Source organism: Prionailurus viverrinus, chromosome C1 (assembly GCF_022837055.1).
Source record: "Prionailurus viverrinus isolate Anna chromosome C1, UM_Priviv_1.0, whole genome shotgun sequence".
NCBI lineage: Eukaryota > Metazoa > Chordata > Mammalia > Carnivora > Felidae > Prionailurus > Prionailurus viverrinus.
The window spans coordinates 120,241,647-120,261,944 of NC_062568.1; the positions used below are offsets into that span (position 1 = coordinate 120,241,647).

Genomic DNA, 20,298 nt, shown 5'->3' on the forward strand with positions numbered 1-20,298 from the left:
AACATACCAGGTCCCCGACAGGTAGACAACCTATGGGACTGTCCCAATTTGGAAAAAGACAAAAGTTTTTTAAAATCACGTGTTAAAATAAAATTCCAGGAGCAAGGAGTGAAAGCCTCACTACCTTCTTTCCTCATTCATGAGAGGCCCATGGTGGTAACAGATGGGTCCTCACAGTATCTGTCCAAATTCTCTGACCTGGATTTTCTTTTCTGTTTTTTTTTTTTTTTAACATTTATTTATTTTTGAGACAGAGAGAGACAGAGCATGAAGGGGGGAGGGGCAGAGAGAGAAGGAGACACAGAATCGGAAGCAGGCTCCAGGCTCTGAGCCATCAGCCCAGAGCCCAACACGGGACTCGAACTCACGGACTGCGAGATCGTGACCTGAGCTGAAGTCGGACGCTTAACCGACTGCGCCACCCAGGCGCCCCTTTTTCTGTTTTTTTTTTTTAATTAAAAAACTTTTTTTATTAAAAAAAATTTTTTTAGCATTTATTTATTTTTGAGAGACAGAGATAGGCAGAGCATGTGCGGGGGAGGGGGAGAGAGAGAGAAAGAAATACAGAATCTGAAGCAGGCTCCAGGCTCTGAGCTATTTGTTAGCACAGAGCCTGATGCGGGGCTTGAACTCACGAACTTCGAGACCATGACCTGAAGTCGGACGCTCAACCGACTGAGCCAGCTAGGCGCCCCGGACCTGGATTTTCTTAAAGCCACTACTTTGTCTTGCCTCAGAGAGAGAGACAGAAGGAACCAAGGGTGTCCAATTACCTGTGTTACCCACCAGACTGCTGAAGGGCACTTGAAGGAATAGTGATCAGAAACCCTTAATTACAGTCCCAACATGATGTCTCTTTCCTGGGAATGAGAAGGGTTTGTGGCTCTTTCCTCATCAACCCTCAGTGTAGCTTTGTGGAGAGGTGGGCAGAAAAGTGCCCCTACTGGGAACAGGTCACAGGACAGCCGATCGCAGTGAAGGGAGCAAGTATTTTTGAAAACCTGCTATGCTTACATATGTTATTTATACCCCCAACAACTTGGGATAAAAATGTAATTCTCATTTTACAAAGAAACCCAGGCTGAGGGAAGAAAACTATCAGGTACAAAATTACCCTGCCATGAAGTGAAAGAGTGGAGATTCACACTGTGGGCCCCTGAGCTCCGTAACCCATTTTCTTTCTGATATTCTAGTGCTTTCCAATCTTTTGTACATCATGACACATGGAGAAGAGAACACTGATATGGCACACTGGGGTAAGCGGTCCCAGCACCCTAGGCCATTCCAGGCAACTCCAAGGAATAGAGGCATCGTTATTTCTGGGCCCCATGCTACCCATCTGCGGCACTGGTTAGGAAGTTTTCCAATGTACCATGACACGGTGCAAAGTGATATACCCGAATCTCATTCAGCAAGTCGACAGTGAGGTGAGTCCATCTACCACCATTTCTCCCTGAGGTTAGGAGCTTCTTCATCTGGCCAGGTCCTTTCCCAAAGCCAATGTCACAATGCAAGTTGGGGGACTGGTCAAGGAGGTTCCTTCCAGCTGCTCTAGAGGAGTCCCCAAATTACTAGCAGGCAGGTCGTCTCGGTGGTGTGCCAGGACCGTGGACAGCGCCCACCAGGCCATTCAGGACGCTGGTGCTGGGTTGCACCTGCTCTCCTTCCCTTCCAACCCCCCAGGGAAGAGGAGGTCCGCATCCCCACTGGATACTCACCTGGCAGCACCTGATGGAGCCGCTCCAGCAGGTGACTGTTCACTTCCCTTGACAGGTAGCTTTATCAAACAGCACTCCTGACCTGGAGTGGGATTTAAAACCACAGGAGCCCAGGAGTCTTATAATTAAAGAGAAAATGCAACCAGCAGGAATCTGGGGGTGTGGACCAATGAATTCTATTTGTAAGTGAAAGAATAGGTGGCAAATTAGTGGTGCACAGAATCCAGTGGAAATTCTCATGAAACCAGTAATTAGAAATGACAGAGTACACGGAGAGGCAACTTGTTATCTTCAAATGAACTGTGAGTAGCCTTGGCAGGCACAGAGGCAGCTCGGGGGCACAAATGCAGCTGATGAGATGACCCCAAGGCCCAGGAGCTGGGGCGTTATTTCCTCCCATTCGTGCCTGCCCCACCCTCACTCCACAAGAGGTCCCAGAGCAAATAGGGCTTTAAGTCTCAACTCCCAAGTTAGACACTCAGGCTGCCCAGGACTCCCCTGACCCAGAATTATGCTCCAACAAAATGTACCTGGTTGTGAACATGAGAACAATAGGGTACAGCAATCCATCTTGCACCTGAGCCGATGTGCTCACCTGTAAGTTTTCTGTGCACGGTGAATATCTATTTCTTTTAACAACTGGATGTATCCATAGTTGAACAGTGTTTTAACTTGAATAATAACTCATGGGGGTGGGGGATGGGGGGACTTTTCAAAGGACTCTGTCTCCACAAAATGGCTGCCTGTGGAGCCAGGGCTTCTGGGAAAACCGTTTTTGTCCTCTGGGGGTGGGGGAACATCAATGCTTACATTCCAGTTATCCACCCTCACTTACAAGAACTTCCCCACCAAGATCAAGGGTTGTTTGGACGTACCACGCAGGCTAGGACAATACGGGCCTGTCCTGCCAGGGATGGTGGTTTCTCAGAGAGGAAATAGATGAAGAAGCAGGAAGAATCTGATGCCAACTTTCCCAGCACAGCCCCAGACTCCAGTGGCAGAACCCCAAGGGTGAGGAGAGTGGGCTCTCCACGGGACAAGATGAAGAAGCGAGCAGCGTCCTTCTGAGCAGCCCACGCCAGCCAGCAGCTGCCATGCATAATCTTGGAGTGTTCGCAGTTTTGCTCTGGAGTCTGGGGCCTCACCAGAAACTGCTGCCCGTCCCTGGCACACACTCTCCAGCAGAGAAATCTGACACACCAGAGCTCCCAACAGCAACTGACCGTCCTTGATTCTGCAGATGCGGAAATCCTCAGGGCGACATCCACTGTGCTCTGACTCTTCCCTCACTGCTTCCAGCACCAACCCTTGACTTGGACAAACTTTAAGGAAGAGGTCAGGAGTGGTAGAGTCGGGGTAGGGGTGGGGATGGGGCAAGACAAGATAGGACAATGCAGCAGCATGATGGAGCCTAGGATCTCCCGCTGGATCCCAGCTCCCCTGGCACCACAGACCTTGGAAGTTTAGGTATGTTCATTCTCCACCAAATTCCCATTGTTGGAGGCCCATTTCTCCCTTCCTCAGGGTGCTAGCTTAAAGAACTAGACCCACAGGTTTAGACAGCCTCATTTGGGTATAAATGCCTAGGTGGTCTGCAAACATTTATTAAGAACTTACTGTGAAGTGGTTAAGAATCTGCCAGACCTGAGTTCAAATTCTCAGACTGCCACTCACTGCTGGTGTGACCTTCAGCAAATGATTTAACCTCTCTGAACCTCAAGGCCCACATCTGTAAACTGCAGAGAGCAATGTCCATCTCCTGGGATTGTAGCAAAGATTAAACGAGGTGGTATACGAATAAAGCACTTAGTGCAACACAGAAGCCTCAGTAAAAACCTGGATATTCTCACTGTTTGCCAAGCACGGCATGAGCTCCTGGAATCCAGAACTGCACCAGCCCCTCATAAAAGCACACAAAGTAGGCGCTTCCCCACAGGCCACTGACCTGCCTGATTCTAGGGTAGCACACTAACACAGACCCGCAGACCCACACTAACACAGTCTGGGACGCTAGGTGGGGGAGGGTGATGCACAAGGGCTTTGTAGGGGCTGAGTGACAGAGTCTTTTCCCTGCCTGGTGCTCCAGATGTTTGGCTGTGAGAACTTCTTGCAGCCCAGCCTAGGAGTGAGTGATAACTCACATCTGCTTCCAGGAAAAAAAGCCCAAATCCACCTTCCCTTTAAACTATGTGGCTGCTTATCTTAACAGCCTTAAAGGGATTCATGATGAATTGTCCTGCCGCAGCAAACTTAGATCGGAAAGGAGCTCGAGAGAAGGGGGGACACGCCGGCAGTAGGAGCCTGCTTCTCAAGAACCCTCTCATCTCTGTCTCGATCATCTTTCAAATTTGTTTCCAGGTCCAGTGGGGAGAGCATCAATCCAGGGTGCATGTACCACACACACACACACACACACACACACACACACACACACACACTGCCAGTAGTAGACTGGAGTCCCCTAGGTCAGCACGGCCTCTCTGGCTGCACCATTATTGCCTTTCACTCTTGAGGCACACACATCTTAGCTCAGCACCAAGCCTAGACATCTTACAGAAAGAGACAGCAAGGGGCCAGGATCCCTCAGGGAAGGCAAGCGACACACTCCTTTCTTCTCCAGGAAAGGCCAGCCTCACCTCCCCAGGATGGTTGTCATGCAGCTTCCAACTCCATGATGGATAGGACAAGAGGGAGGAGGATGGCAAGATCTGGCCATATGGCAGGGGCCCCCAAAGTCCACCGGGCAAGTGCCACAACTTGAGACCAGGCCATGGTCATGAACAATTCTAAGGAGTCAGGGCCTGTGCTGGAGTCTCCCCCTGGAGCTGTTGCAGAGACAGCTGAGGGCACCCATCAGACCCAGCACAGCAATGTCCACCACCTCCACCCCACCCTTCATAACTCTGTTCTTTTTTTTTTTACATATAATTTATTGTCAAGTTGGCTAACATACATCGTATACAGTGTGCTCTTGGTTTCAGGAGTAGATTCTGGTGATTCTTCTGATTCTTCGCTCACATACAACACCCAGTGCTCATCCCAACAAGCGCCCTCCTCGATGCCCATCTCCCATTTTCCCCTCTCCCCACACCCCCCGCCATCAACCCTCAGTTTGTTCTCTGTATTTAAGAGTCTTTCATGGTCCATGACCCTGCTCTTACTCAGCGTGTCCTGGGGAGACCTGAAGGTTGGGAAGAGGTCAATGTGAAGCTGAATTAGGGGTCCTTCGCAAGCACATGTGAAGCCCTGACACTTTCACTTGTCTCCATACCCCCTCTCACACCAAGGCACAAGGGCAGGGAGAGAAAGAACCACCTCTGGTTAAGGCCCATAAAGAAAGGGGTGGGGAATTAACATTTTAGAGCATCTGCCACGTGTCCAGCACTGGGCTCAAAATAAGCTTGAGGAAAAGGCACCACAGGCATCCATCCCTCTTCTATGACCGAGGAAACCAAGGCCCCGGACGTAAAGTGACTTGCCCAAGGTCACCCCGCCCTGGCACCTGGCAGAGCCCTGGGCCCACTTCCGACCACAAGCACACAGCCTCCCCCTGGGCCCCTGCTCCAATCCCCCAACCCCAACCTGGCTCTGCGTGCCTTCCCTGTGGGGTCAGAGCTCTAGGACACCTGCCCAGTGCCTGAGTTTTGCTTGCCTCACTCTGAGGACCTGCCTACCTCTAGTCAGTGGCCCCCAAACTCCGGGAGCCCTGGCCATCGCTGCTTACAAGCCCTGGTAAAGAACTCCATTCAGCTCACAAACAGCTGACACACAACTCTGTGTGACTCAGGCCAAACGAACTCACTCCAATCAGAGCTGGTGGGCACGATTTGCCTCCTGCACTGAGTCACTCTCCAGGCTGAGCTGCAGGGATTTGCTGAGACTCACCACCTACTTAGCCACAGCTGCTTGGTTGGAGAAAAAGCCAGCATGGGAGCTAAGACCTCTGACGGCCCCAATGGATGAGCCACAGCCAAGGACAATCGGGTGTGACCTCGAAGCCCTTCCTCCTGCCTGGGTGATGGGTCCACCTGGCTGGACCATGGGGTAATGTAAGCACAGCATGAAATACAAGAATTCTTTACCATTAACCTCAACACACTCTGACCTTGTTCTCCAGACATCAATCAGTATGTGCAAGACAGCCTTACAGTTAGGCTCGAACTAAAGTTTTGGTTGATTTTTTTTTTTTTTTTGAGCCGTTACAGGATTTGCTTAGTTCCTGGAAGTTCCTGTTAACAAGGGCAGTGCCCTCAGAAAAATCTTCCTTCTCTATACCACGACCCTGTCTTCCCAGCCCGACCCACCTGCCTCCCTTTCACAGCTGAATTGCCCCAAAGGTAGTTCTGGTTAGAAATTCCCTAATCCGAAGGATCCGTTACAAATTTCTCAAAGAAGGAAAGAGGAATGAAATTTTAAAAAATAAATAAAAACAAAACTTTTTTTTTTTTTAACGCCACTTGACAGCCACTGGGCCCCCTCAAGTGACTGGCCTCAGGATTTCCGAAGGGCTGTTTGGCCTTTAAAAAGATAACACCAGTCTTCCTTCCACGGCAGCCGCGCCCCTGGGGGAGCGACCCTCCCCCGACTACCGTGAGCATAGCTTGGGAGGACGTTGGTTGCACAGGTATAAATGTGGCTGAGGCCTCTCCCGAGACGGCGCCCTCTCCAGACCTGCACCCCGCGCACGTCCCCCATCTCAGCCATTCGCTTCCCAGATGCGCTTCCCTCGAGGGAAGGTGGGTTCCCCGCTAGCTCCGAATTCAGCGAGGTCCAGCTCGCGGACTCGGAATTAAATATTCATCTCGGGCGTGAGCGCTCCGCTACTCCTGCCAATGTTACTGTCAAGGTCATGGGCCTGAAGCCGAGCGGCTGAGGCTGGGGTCTCCGGCCGCGCAAGAGCCTCCCCGCGGGAACTGCGCCCTGGGCGCGCAGCTCCGGGCGGCCAAACCGGCCGGGCCTCCCGCCCGGTGCTCCGCGGGCGTTTGCCTCTGCAGCTCTGCCGGATTACCTCCGGAGTTCTTGGGCCCTCCTGAGCCCTGGAAGCTGGAGCCCGTTGGGTGAACCCATGAGCGCGGAGCTGGGCACCCCCGATGCGCCGGAGGAGCGCGGGCCCCGGGGCCTCGTCGCCAGGCAACGGCGGCTGGAGCGGCGGGAGGAGCCCGGGGCCCGCGCAGGGCCGGGCGGGCACCGGGCAGCGCCGCCTCGCACCTCTGTCCTTAGGCCTTCCAGGCTGGGGCGGGGCCAGAACAGCTAAAGTTGCGGTGGCTGGCCGGGTACAGGCAGGCAGGGCGCGGCCCGAGACTCACCTGTCCCGCGTGAGCCGTCGCGCGGACTCGACCCCCTGCACTCCGGCCGAGCAGCTGCGGTCCCCGACGGGTCGCCGGCTCACAGCCCCTCCCGCGGGCAGCCGGAGTCTGGCGGCGGCGGGCACCGGCCGGGGCTGGGAGGGGACCCGGAGCCGCGCGTCCGCGCACGAGACTCTGCTCGCTCCTCGCTCCCTCCCTCGCCGCCGGTTCCGACTCAGATCCCGCCCGCGGCGCGCTCGAGCCTCTCTGGGGAGCAGCCCTGGGACCCAGGTTCCGTGGCGGAGGGAGCGCGTGGGGGCTGCAGGCGCCAGCGCCGAGTGTCGCCCTCCCCGCGCCCCGGCCGCGCCGGCTCTGCGGAGCGGAACGGAGCTGGGCGGAGCGCAGCGCGCACTGTTCCCTCGCTTTCCGAAAGGCCACCCTGGCGGCGGGGCGCCGTGACGCAGGCTTGACTCACGCTCGGGCCCGCGTCAGTGCGAGGCTCTGGGGCCGCAAGCGAGGCTGTGATGGCCGACGACGCAGGCGGAGGGGGTGGGCAGGGAGAGGGAGAGGGGCTAACCCAGGAGCGGCCTCTTGAGGCCCCTCCCCAGGACACCCAGACCCTGGGGCTTCATCACGGTGGCTTCCATTATCAGAAGAATGGGGCCCCAATGGCCAAGGGTCTCTGGGATCCTGGGCCCCATTTCGTCACCCTATCAGGTGCAGCTCTTTGACCCTCCTTCATGAATTGGGCTTCACCCAAAGTGCTTACTCCCCTGCTGTAGCCACCTCCACCCCCGTGCCTTTGCTCACTCTTCCCCTACTTGCAATTCCTTTTCCACTCCACCGTCCTTCCATCCTACCATCTTGCAAGACCATTCCCTGTGCATTTCAACTTCACCACAGTACTCCTCTGTTGAGCTCCTACGGTATGCTGTGGGCAGCAGGGGTTGAGAAGATCGCCGAACTGCGGGCCGCGCCTCTGGAACCGGCAGAGTGGGGTTTTACCTTGATAGCCACAATACCAGCCCAAAGGACTGAGGAACTCTACAAGATGGGGAAAGTGGGGGGCTATGAAGGGAGAGGAAAATTCTGACTGGGTTCTGGGCAGGCCTTAAGGATGTGAGCTGGGATCCTGGCCTCAGAGGGTGGATAGGACTTCAACAGATGCAAGGGGAGAAGGTTGGCCCTTGTGGACGGGAGAGCATGACAAGAGCAAAGCTAGCAGAGAGTGGAGAAGTGTGCAGGCGGTGACTGCTTGAGCTGGAGGGGTGGAGCAACAGGGGTGAGGTTAGGGAGGTGGGAGCTATCCTCCTGGGCCTTGGAGGGCTGTGTGGGGAGTCTGGGATGAATTCTCTCTGCTCTAGGGGATCTTAGCATTAGAGGCAGTGTTTGGGAGGGGGTGGCGGAGGTGGGGGCTGTTTCTCAGTTGCCCTATTGACAGGCGATAGCACCGTGCCATGAACTGTGAAGACTCTGAGATTTTACCCTTGCAGAGCAAGGAGGGTTTCATGGTTTCATGGTGCCATGGTTTCATGGATGCTGGCAGAAGACATGAGACTCCTGGGCCAGAGACAAAGGATTTTATCACCCATAGCGCAGTAGGCAGTGCGAGCTGCACTTTCAAATCAGTTTCCCTTGACCCCCAAGTCCCATGGGAAGGACGTGGGGCTGATTCTGGGTGCTCCTGCACACTCTGAAGAATTCTAAGTTTAGGAACCCCAATCCTTTATAATGGACCGCATGCAAATTTGCCAACCTTTGCCCTGGAGAGAGACATTATTATCTTAGACAGCAAACAAACTTGTCCTCCACTGAGGGAAACTGTCTTCCAAAGCTGTTCACTATGCAAATATCCTCAAAAAGATAGTCTGGAACAAAAAGCCATCAGTGCCTCTGCCCACAAGACTTGCAGAAATGTGAGACACCCATGGAGATTTATCTCCCAATGGGCATCTATCTTTTCACTCAACAGCTACTGAGTGTTAGATAGTGTTTACCTGGCACTGTTCTAGGCCCTGAGGACGCCACAGAAAACAGGACAGATAATGATCCTTATCCTCATGGAGCTTACGTTGAGGTGGACCCATCCAGCAACATGGAGTGGGGTGAAGGGGCGTGGCAGGAAGTAGCAAATGATACGGGAGACATGCCAGAGGTGAACAAACAGAATGTGATGGCTGACCTGGTGGGGGATGTGGGAGAAGGATGGGGTCAGAGATGGGTGGTTTTAGGGCAGGGGAGCTCGCCGGTGGTGTGCTCATGGGAAAGGGTAGGACTTTGGAGCCTTATAGACCTGTTTTCTTTCATTCTGATTGCCGTTTACTAGAGACCTTGAGCAAGTGACGTAATGTCTCTGAGCCTCAGTTTCCACATCTGTAAAATGAATAATACATATCCCATAAGGTTGTTATGCTGACCAGGTGAGAGGATTTTTTAAAATATCTGGTATTATATCTGATACGTGTGCTTTATAAATGATTGCTATTAGTGGTATTATTAGATAATTGTATTATTATTAACCAGGATGGGGATCTCAAAAGAGGGACAGATCTGGGGAGCAGTAGGAAGAAGGTAACGAGATCATGGATTTGGGATATATGAAAATAAAGTGTCTGCGGGATATCAAGACAATAACCAGGAGATGCCCTTGCTCCTCTGCCCTTGTATCACATTTACCCAGTAAAACCCCAACCTTGAATGAACGCAATACTTGGTTTCTCTGTACAAAGTTCTCTAGAGAAAAACACCATGGGGCACATGAGTGTCCCTCTGCTTTCATGGTCACCAACCTCAAATGGGCTCTCAAGTACATCAAGCTTCCTATGATTCTCCGGTCAACTTACTTCTCCAGTCTGATGGACGCCACTCCCACCTTCTGCGCTCTCCTAAACACCCACCCTGCTGCCCCCCCCCCCCCGCCCCCAGCCAGTTGGAAGCCCTCTGGGTTTTCCACTGAGGATAAGTAGACCTGCCCCCATCTGCACCTACATTTGCACCTGCTCTCTCCTCCTCCTTTCTGACATAGCAGGGGAGAGTCTCTCCTGTTCCCTGCGATCAGTCCCCAGTCCACTGGGTCCCCTGGCCCCAGCCTCCTTGAGAACCTCAATCACTGTGGGTTATTCCTTCTCTCCTGTCTTATCAACCATTTCCTTTCTACTGGATCCTTCTTAGCAGGCATTTTCCTTTCACAAAGTCACTAAAGCTCTCATCCTCACCTTCTCGTTTTCTTCCACACACCCTGCTTCCATTCCTTCACTCCCCACTCGCTCCTCAACCCACCTCTGTTCATCATGCTGCCAAGGGGGCTCTCTCTCACTAGGGTCACAAGTGACCTCTATGTCACTAAATCCACGGAGCAGTCTCCAATCCTCATCTCCCTGACCTCTCTGTGATACGTGTCTTGGTTGCCCTCTCAAGACTTCTTTCTAGAACTCTCTTCACAGGTGCCACACTCCCTGGTTTTCCTCTTACCCTTCTGGTCACCGCTTGGTTTTCCCTGCTGACCTTTAAATGCTGGACCTCCCAGAGCTCTAGCCTTTTCACTCTCTGTACGTCTCTCTGAGACCATCTCCCACACCACTGGCTCCCACCTTTACATCTCCTTTCCGGACACCCTTCTGAGCTCCATATATGCAACCTCCTACTCTATCTTTCTACTTGACTCCCTTGGAGTCACTTCCAGCACAGATTGCAAGAAATAAATTCAACATTCGAAGTTCTACCTTGTAAACATTCCATAATTTGCTTCTTGCTCCTCCTGCAGTGCTCCCTGGCTCCATGAATAGTTGAGCCAGCCAGAAACCCAACAATCACCCTTGAGACCTCCTCTTTATCACTGTTTCGTGAAATCTGTCATTAAATCCTGGAGATTTCATCTCCTAAGTACCTCTAGAATCTGGCCACTTCTCTTTCATTCTGCTGCCATCATGCTTATCCACACCAGAATCATCACTCGCCTGGACCCTCACCGTCAACTCCTGATTCCAACTGCAGTCTTGCTGCCTTTCTCCGTACAAGAGCAGCAGCACCGTGACCTTTTAGAAGTCCAGATATGATCACAGCCTTCTCAAGCTTGCAGCGTTTGGCCCACACCTTCAACACATCCTTTCAGGCCCTTCCTCAGCCCTAGCCTTGTTTCACACCCTCCCCCATGGCCTTCCCTGCAACCCACTGCCTGCTCTGACCTTCTCTTGGCCCTCCTATGCGCGCCCACTCCTTCCAAACTTGGACTTCAGCCATATGCCCTCTCTGCCAGAGAGCCTCTCAGTCCCTCCTCCTCTTCCTTCGCTCCCTGCTTGCCCACCCAATTCACCTCAAACCCTAATTCTTCATGGCTCTCCTGACCATGAAGAATTTAGTCAACCTCCCAGGTAGACATTTCTTCTCCTTTGTAGCCCTGTCATGATTTGTAATTAGATGCTCAATGGTGTGACTGGATGCCGGAGAATGGTCTCCCTGGATGATGGGAGAGCTCCACGAGGGGAGAGACCACGTCCATCTTTACCACAGAACGGACTGTCCATAAAGATTGGCTGAAAGAATAAAGTGTGGTTAGAAATACGGGTATAAAGTCCGAGAGAGAGAGAGAGCTGGAGACACAGACCTGGAAGTCATGAGCAGAAGAGGATGCTAAGCAGAGGGGAAGGATGCCCCCCCCAGAAGAAGTGTGTAGAAGACAGTCGGGAGAGCAGAACTTGGGGTGCCGGGCCTGCTTCCGTGGGGCAGGAAGAGCAGGAATGGTCAGGAGAGAAGACAGAGAGGAAGACTCAAGAGGTGAGAGGACTGTGTGTGTCACAGAAGAAAGCGTTTCTAGAAGGAAAAGGCAGTCCACAATGTCAACATCTGCCTTGCGGTGAAAGAAGATGAAGCCTGGAAGCTGTCCCTGACTGAAGGCCCCAACATGGAGAGGGGAAGGAAGGCTTCCACCAGGAAGTCTTCCTGACCCCTCCAGCGCTCAGTGACCATCTCCCTTCTGAACATCTAGAAAACTGATTCTTCCTTGCCAGGCCTATAGAAAGATATTTCAAGTACCTAGTATTATATTACTAGGTGAGACTATTAGTATCCCTGGCTTACTCACAGACAAACTCAACCTTGGCGTCCAAGTCAAATGGTGAGGTCCATCCTCCCTCTCAATCTTGACATTCAGGGCCATATAATGTAGGTTTCCCTTCACGTATCTATGCCTGGCCTCTCAAATTGGAGTGTGGCTACATAAAAGGCAGGGACCTCTTCCTCTTCAACTCTCCATGCCTCACTTCCCCCACCGCCCCCTCACACACCGGACTTACACACAATAAGTGCCCAGTCAAAGCTTACAGGCTGGGCATTCCTGTCAAATCTGGCAGGGACCAACACAAGACCTAATCCACTCTTCTCAATACTGGTCCTGCTCAGAAAAGGAGATACTTTTCCTGGCGAAGCTCCCCTCCCCAGATTTTCCTCTTCCACCCAAGCGCGTCTTCCTGAAAAGAAAGACACTGAAGTAATGCCCTTAATTTTTATTTCTCACTACATGAATCCAAGGAACGCTACCCCCAGGATCGTAAAGTAGTAAGACGTAGGAGGAAGTGTTGGCCGTGGCCTTTTCCAGGACCCAGAGAAACAGCCCAAATTGTAATTCACTTCAATTGTTTGTGTTTCTGAGTATCTTAAACACACACAGATGCTAAACTATGATCTCTCTTTTGTTCCGAACGGCACAGTTCTTAGAGTTTTTTCCAGGGTGGATGTTTTAAAAAATGGTCCCAGCATTCTTTGAATGCTCTTTTCAAGAAGTGATACCCGTATCTCCTCCCTTGGAATCTGATCTGTGATGCCTGAACAAGAGAAGGAAGTCATGTGTATCTCGACCCAGGCCATAAGGAAATGGTAGCTTCCATTCTCTCTTGGGATGCCTGCTCTCAGAACCTACCATTCTGTGAGAAAGCCCAAGCAGCCCACAGAGAGGCCCATGTGGGGAGGAGGCCACCAACCCCCAGCCCTGGCTGAGTTCCTGAACTACAGCAGGCGCCAGCCACGTGAGTGGATCATCTTGGAAGCAATCCCTCCCAGCCCACTCAAGCCCCCAGCAGATGTTGCACGGGGCAGAGACAAACTGTCCCACCGAGTCCTTCCCAAGTGCCTGACCCACAGAAACTATGAGATAGAGAAAAATAATTATTGCTCCAAGCCGCTACATGTTAGGGTGCTTTGTTACACAGCAATAAATAACCAGAAGAGCCATGTATTTATTGGATAAGTAGGGAAGTCGCAGGATGGTCAGTGACCATGTGCTACTTTCACACCTTGGAGAACTCCCTCACCCCTGACTTAGAGGCAGTAGATGGGCCTCCTTCCACAGCCATCATCGGAACCCCATCCTCCCAGATTAACTGAGTTAGATCAGCAAAGGAGAGGAGCAATTGGGGTTCACCCAATTAGGGTTCAGAATCTAAAATACAGCTGATATAAAAGTCCCCAGGTGCCACTGTTACTGTGTAAGTGTGTCTTTATTTTTTTTAATGTTTATTTATTTTTCACACACACACACACACACACACACACACACAGCATAAGCAGGGGAGGGGCAGAGAGAGAGGGAGACACAGAATCCGAAGCAGGCTCCAGGCTCTGAGCTGTCAGCACAGAGCCGGACGTGGGGCTCAAACTCACGAACTGAGAGATCATGACCCGAGCTGAAGTCGGATGCTTAACCGACTGAGCCACCCAGGCCCCCCTGTGTGTCTTTAGAATAAATGCGAGGACTATCGCAGTTCCTTGAAGATGGTTATCCTGTTATGGCTTCTGAGGATCAAGCCAATCCCCGTGGGAGGTGGAGTTTCACCCGAATGAAGAGGCAAATGCCACCTTAACCAGCCGGGGGAAATGGAAGCTGGACCCTGGAACAGGAGCTCCGATTTCCTCCAGGGCTGCCCTCATTCGTGGCATTTCTGCTTCCTTCCTTTTCCTGGCCAATGGCTGCCATCCCTGACACACCGTAGTTTGCCTTGCCACGGAGACCCCACGGGCTTCATCAGCTCACCAATCAGCTGGAGCGAGCAGGAGGAACGACACACATACACGGCGTCTTGAGTTAGTAAGTGAGTGAGAAAGTGAGTGTCAGCTCTCAGACGCAGGGACGCAGGGACACAGGGACGCAGGGACACGGGAGCAGAGCGGTGCAGGAGCACAGCGAGCCAGCGGCCGGAGGCTCATTCGGCCCCTGCAGGCCAGTGCCAGGACTCATGGTCTCACCTTGTGACCTCTCAGGACCTAGTGTTCTCACCTGTGAAATGGGGATAAGGAGAGTGCCCTCCTCACAGGATGCTGAGCATTCAAAGGAACGTATGTATAACAGTGGCCTGGCCCAGAGCGAGGACTCGACGCATGTAAATGGCTGCTATGATGATGATGACAATGACAACTGTGATGATGACAGTGACATAGTAAAGAGCTGGGCCAGAAGCATGGGAGCAGGTGCTTCAGGCCAGAGCCCTGTGCCCCGGGGTCCTGTGTAGATGGAACAGGACTGAGCCCAGGGAGGAAGGCCTGCCAGCAATCCCAGCTGTCGAAAAGTCACCTGTCCAAACTCGAGCCGGGTGTCGAGGGGGGAGCGGTGGGAACCTGAGCGGGACAGGACTTCCTGGGGTCAGTACACAGCAGGCAGCCACCCCCTCACCCGGCCCATCTGGTGCAGCCGTGGGCGCAGCAGCCCTTCCTACGGCTCCGGGTCCACCTGCTCCCGTCTGTGTGCGGCGAGTCTCTTTGCAAATCTAACCAAATACTAGTTCGGGAAAGCACGGGGGGCTCACGGCCCACTTCAGAGGCAGGGTTTACACCATCAGCCAAAGACAGACAGCATGGAAGGTGTTGAAGAGCTAAGCAATTTCCCCGGCCTTGGCCAGGGCCTAATAAAAGTCCCAAGGCAGCCCTCGCGGTGAGAAGACAACGACAGACTTCATCCCCATTAAGAGAAAGTAAGTTTTCCTAAAGCAGTGACAAAGAACTTTGTTAGCACCCGGGCGTGTGCGTTCAGTTCAGTTTCTGCTCTGAGCATTATGTGGCCCGGAGGAAAGAGCAGGATTCTCTGGCGTGTACGTAGCATGTATGTACGTGTATATAATATATATAGTAATCCAAGTAAGGATCTTTGAAGACACAACACAGATGAGTTCGTCGCCTTTTACATGTTTGTTTCCTGTTCCTCCAAATCCATCATTCCTGGTTCCATCAGAGTTTATGTGAAAAATAACTGGAGTTATTAGTAAATTTCAAGCTGTAAATATGAAGCAACAATGTGAAATGGCTGCTAACTTAAGCTTGAGCTTCACGAATGGAATTCTCGTTTTCCAACAAAGGGGTGGATGTCACAAGTCCATCTAGCTTCCCCTCTGGAGCTTGAGGACCCCTGTAAAGAAATAGAGGGCAAGCATTTGGGAGGAGCTTGTGAATTCACCGTATGTCCAACCCCAAGGCGTAGGTCTGGGTCCAGCCGGGCCATTCAGAGGCTGCGGCTTTGGGGACAAATGAGAGGCAAAGCCAGAAGGTGAGTGGGATTCTCTAATGTGGAAGCCTGATGTGTTAGGCTGGAAACCTCTACTTAGATTGAAAGGTAAGAGGGAGCCATGGAAAGTTTTAGAGCACGACAGTCACATTATGGGGGTGGCTTCCCAGCTACTTTAATGGGATGTGACAACACCAGGGCCCTTCAGAAGCATCCCTGCCCCCTGAGAGGAGACCCCAATTTCAATTCCCAGTTCTAACTCATAGCAGCTTCAAGAGTCTCTTCATGGGGCACCTGGGTGGTTCAGTCCATTAAGCATCTGACTCTTGATTTCCCCATTTGTGTTCTCCCTCTCTCTCTCAAAACAAATGAATAAACCTTTTTTTGTTGTTGTTGTTTAAGAGTCTCTTCATTCCTGACCTCAACTCCCCGGTCTGTAAAGTGGAAGCCTCACTTCAGGGTCTGAGAGAACCCCAGTGGTTAGCAATTCGATGGAGGTGGGGCAGAACTGGAGAGGAATGTGAGGAAAGAGAGAGGCAGCGAGAGATCAGCTGCCCTAGAGGACCAAGGAAGGCACCAAATTCTTTCCTGCACCCACCACCTCCCCGTCCTCCACTGTGACTCAGGCAAGCCCTTGAACCCCTTGGCTCCTCATCTCCCAATCGATGTGAGATAGTCAAGCACGGCAATGGAGGAGAGGAATGGACAGCTCTTCACAGGAATAGGAAGCACCCGGTAAATTCAAGCTGAGCCCCACTGCCCAGCCCCAAGGCAACTCTGATCTTCTGCTTTTTGGAACTCAGTGGCCTGGAAAATTGTCCCAGAGAATCTGACTCTGCAGAGTCCTTATGGAACAGGATAAGGTGCCCCAACTGAACACACCCCTGCAGGAGCATACAGAGCACAAATCAAAGCAGACCTTTGGGATGAGTGTGTGTGAGTTCAAGGGACTCTTCACTTTACACAAGGACTCGCCTAGCTCTCCTTTTCTGAGACAGCTTGATGGACATAGATAAACCCAGGTTCTGATCCAGCCTTGCCAGCCAACTTTTGACAATCACTTAATATCTTTGAACTTCATATCCTTTTTTTTAATGTTTATTTATTCTTGAAAGAGAAAGACAGAGAGCTAGTGGGGGAGGGGCAGAGAGAGAGATACACAGAATCTGAAACAGGCTCCAGGCTCTGAGCCATCAGCACAGAGCCCGATGCAGGGCTGGAACTCAGGAACTGCGAGTTCATGACCTGAGCCGAAATCGGACCCTCAACCAACTGAGCCACCAAGGTGCCCTAAACTTCATATTATCTGGAAAATGAAAATAATATTTAGTTCTCTAATCTCATGAGGTCCTTGTGAGGATTAAAAAGATAAATCAAGGCAGTATTATCGCTGTTGCTATTAGCAGTAGCTCATAAGGCACTACTGTAAGCATCTTACACTTATTAATTCACTGAATCATTAAATAGCCACTTACCCTGAGAACTTTAAAATTAATGTGCATTATCCCCTTAAAAGCTAAAAGTTTCATTTAGAAAAACAATTCACAAGAGAAAAAGTTAAACAACAGTATAATTCAGTAATATGATTGGATGAAAAATAAACATGCAAAATATCTAGAACATTTAGGTACCCCACAGCCAGTGAGAAGATAAAAGAAACGCCTCCTTTACAATAGTAAGAAAAGAAAAGTACTTAGGAATAAACTTTAAAAAAGGTATAGAAAATCCACATAGAGAGAGCAGCTCCCAAATGCTACTGAGAGATCTGCCACCCTGCAAAACAAACAAATAAACAAACAAAACACAAATAAACAAACAAAAAACATTTAAGCAGAAGCAAAGGAATACAAAATAGCCAGGGGAATTATGAAAAGAGAGCACAATAGGTGTGGTGTAGGTCATTAGCCCACGAGGTGAGGAAGCATATTATAAAGTTGCAAGTTTAAATTCATGCGGTCCTAGTATGAGAAATACATGAGGCAGAACACAGAGTCCAGAAATAAACTCGGACTTAGTCATTTAGATTATGATAAAGATTATGTTTCAAGTGACTAGGGGAAAGATGGATTTTTTAATAAATAAAATTGGTTTAGCCACCAGAAAAGAAGTAAATGTGAATGCCTTCCTTACTCCTTACACCAAATTGTACTCGTATCGGGGATAATAAATGTTAAAAAAAAATAAAAAGCCATAGGAATGCATCCAAAGCAGTACTTAGAGGGATATTTTTGGACTTACATAGATATATTAGAAGAGAGATTAAAAATCAATGAGCCAAGCAAACATCTCAAGAACTTAGGAAAATAGACTCAAAGGGAACAGAAGGAAGAAAACGATAAAGACAATGTAGAAATTAATGAAATAGGAAAGTAAACATACAGTAGAGAGGATCATCAAAATCAGAAGTTTTTCCTTTGAAAAGGAAATGAAATGAAATTAAAATGGAAATGAAAATGAAATTATAAAAATACGAAAAGAAGGCATGGAAAATTATTCTAATATTGGGAGGGGAAGACCTTTCTAAGGTCTTCACTGATGTCCTTTTACCTCTCCCTCCTTTATTGTTCCCCAAATCACTTATCACCATCTGGCATTTGACTCACTTTCTTCTTCATTTGCTTGTTGTCTGCTCCCCAACTAGACTAACACTATATCCCCAGCACTTAGAACAGTCCTGCCATATAGTAGGTGTTTAGAGATATCTATTAAGTGACTGTCTTAAAAGTGGGGGAGATATTTCTCTAATATATAGAGTTCCTAAAAATGAGTAAGAGGGTGCCTGAGTGGCTCAGTCAGTTAGAGTGGCTCCGACCTCAGCTCAGGTCATGATCTTGCGGTTCGTGAGTTCGAGCCCCACATCAGGCTCTCTGCTGTTGGCACAGAGCCCGCTTCAGATCCTCTGTCCTCCTCTCTCTGCCCCTCCCCTGCTCATTCTCAAAATAAATAAACTTTTTAAGAAATGAGTGAGAGGGCTATGAATAGAAAGTTTATGGAAAATAAAATACAAGTGGCTTTTACACGTATAAAGAGATGTTCCATTTCATTCATATTAGAAGAAATGGCAAACTGAAAATTAATGGGATATGATCTTTTACCTATTATGTCGGTAAATAAATTTTCTTTAAAAGGCTGATAACACACTAGTTGCTAACTGGAGAAGACTTCAATTATACAATCTCTGCAGAGGATAACGAGACCATATTTATCAAAACGACAAAGGCACATACCCATTGCCCATTAAACCACATTTATGAAAATTCTGAAGGCACATACTCATTCTGAACATGTGTTTGTTTAAAGACATTTGTTGCAAAATAGTTCTTGCAGCCATGTTTGTAAAAAAAAAAAAAGAAAGAAAGAAAAGAAAGCAATTTAGATGTCTCTCAACAAGAAACTGCTTAAATAATTTACGGTACCTCCACGCATTGAAATTCTTTGCAGCCATTAAAACGAACAAATCTGCTCTGTATGTTCTGATTTGGAAATGTCTTCAAAATGTATTGTTAAATGAAAAAAGATGCAGAATAGTGTGGAGAGGGCGGGACCATTTGTGTATGTCTCACGTACTTGTCGGGGCATAAAATATTTCTGGAATGAGACATAAGAACTGATAATGGTGCTTGCCTGTAGGGTGAGGAACTGTATGGCTGTGGGCAAGCAAGAAGGAAAGAGTTATTTTCCACATACCTTTTGAATTTTAGGCCTTGTATCTGTACCACGAATATCTGGTATATCTATATCTGCTTCTATACGCAAAGGCAATCTCTAGAAAGAGGATACCCGAAAATGGCCACGGTCACTTCCTCTGTGGAGGGGGGCCTGGGGGCTGGAGGACCTTGGAAGGGAAACTTGGTATTGGACTTACTTTGGTTTAATTTTTCTTTGACTATGTGCATATATTATCTGTTCATTAAAATAACAAAAATGCGTTTCTCCTTGCTCCTTCCACTGCTGTCTCCTGGCCCCCCACTTTCGCTCCTGTCCCTGCCATTCAGGGGGACATGGCTGCTCTGCAGAGAGCACGGGACACAGTAAGAGAGCATGGACTGCGGATCACATCCAGGTTTTCATTCTGACTAGGAGCTCCTCATCCGGAAGATGGGGATAACAGCAGTTATGTGTATCATAGGGCGTATGAGGATTAAATGAGATAACATACGCCCAGGGAGTGCGCAATAAACAATAGTTCCCATTAGCATAAGGGAACTTTGCTTTTCTGGAACATGGCTATAACACCCATGGAGGGCCGGGTGGCTGAACCTTTGAAGTCTTGTCCTTGGAAGTGTATTGCCTCCCTTTTATCAGCTACCTCCGAACTTTGAGGAAGAAAGAAGCTGTAAAGACTTGGAGGAGTCACAGTACCTTCTGATATTTAAGGGGTGGGGGGATGGTGAAGGAAGATATCCCAAATTGCCTACACGCCTGCATCCTGGGACCCCAAACTCCCAGCCCAGAAGGAAGCACTGTTTGTGCACAGAAAGGGGTTGGGGGGGGGGTGTCTGCTGGAATAGGAGCAGCAGCCTCTAGGAGTGGGATGAGGAGGGGAACGTGGCAGGAGACCTAGGAAAGGAGGGGGGCGTGTGCCCCACAGGCAGGGAAGGAGAATCAGGTGCAAACCCGCCTGGCCCCAGGGCCAGCATGCAGCTTTTAGTACCAGAGTCAAATATAGACCCATTTCCATAAAAGCACCAGCCTGCTTCTATAAATACCCCAGCCAGTTTTCCGGGGTTCTCATGTGACTTTGATGCCTACCGGCTGCGGGGGATCCGTCACCATGGTTACCAGGCCATGTGACCAGCCACTCTTCATT

General features: G+C 50.1%; 1 protein-coding gene across 1 annotated transcript in view; it reads right to left on the minus strand.

Moving 5' to 3' along the window:
* SLC6A17 (solute carrier family 6 member 17) overlaps positions 1-7,357 on the minus strand; it is a 50,458-nt gene extending 43,101 nt beyond the window's left edge. Inside the window, exon 1 of the mRNA XM_047872049.1 lies at positions 7,025-7,357. The gene's annotated coding sequence lies outside the window, so the exon portion shown is untranslated. The remainder of the gene's footprint in view (positions 1-7,024) is intronic.
* Positions 7,358-20,298: the final 12,941 nt, after the last annotated feature.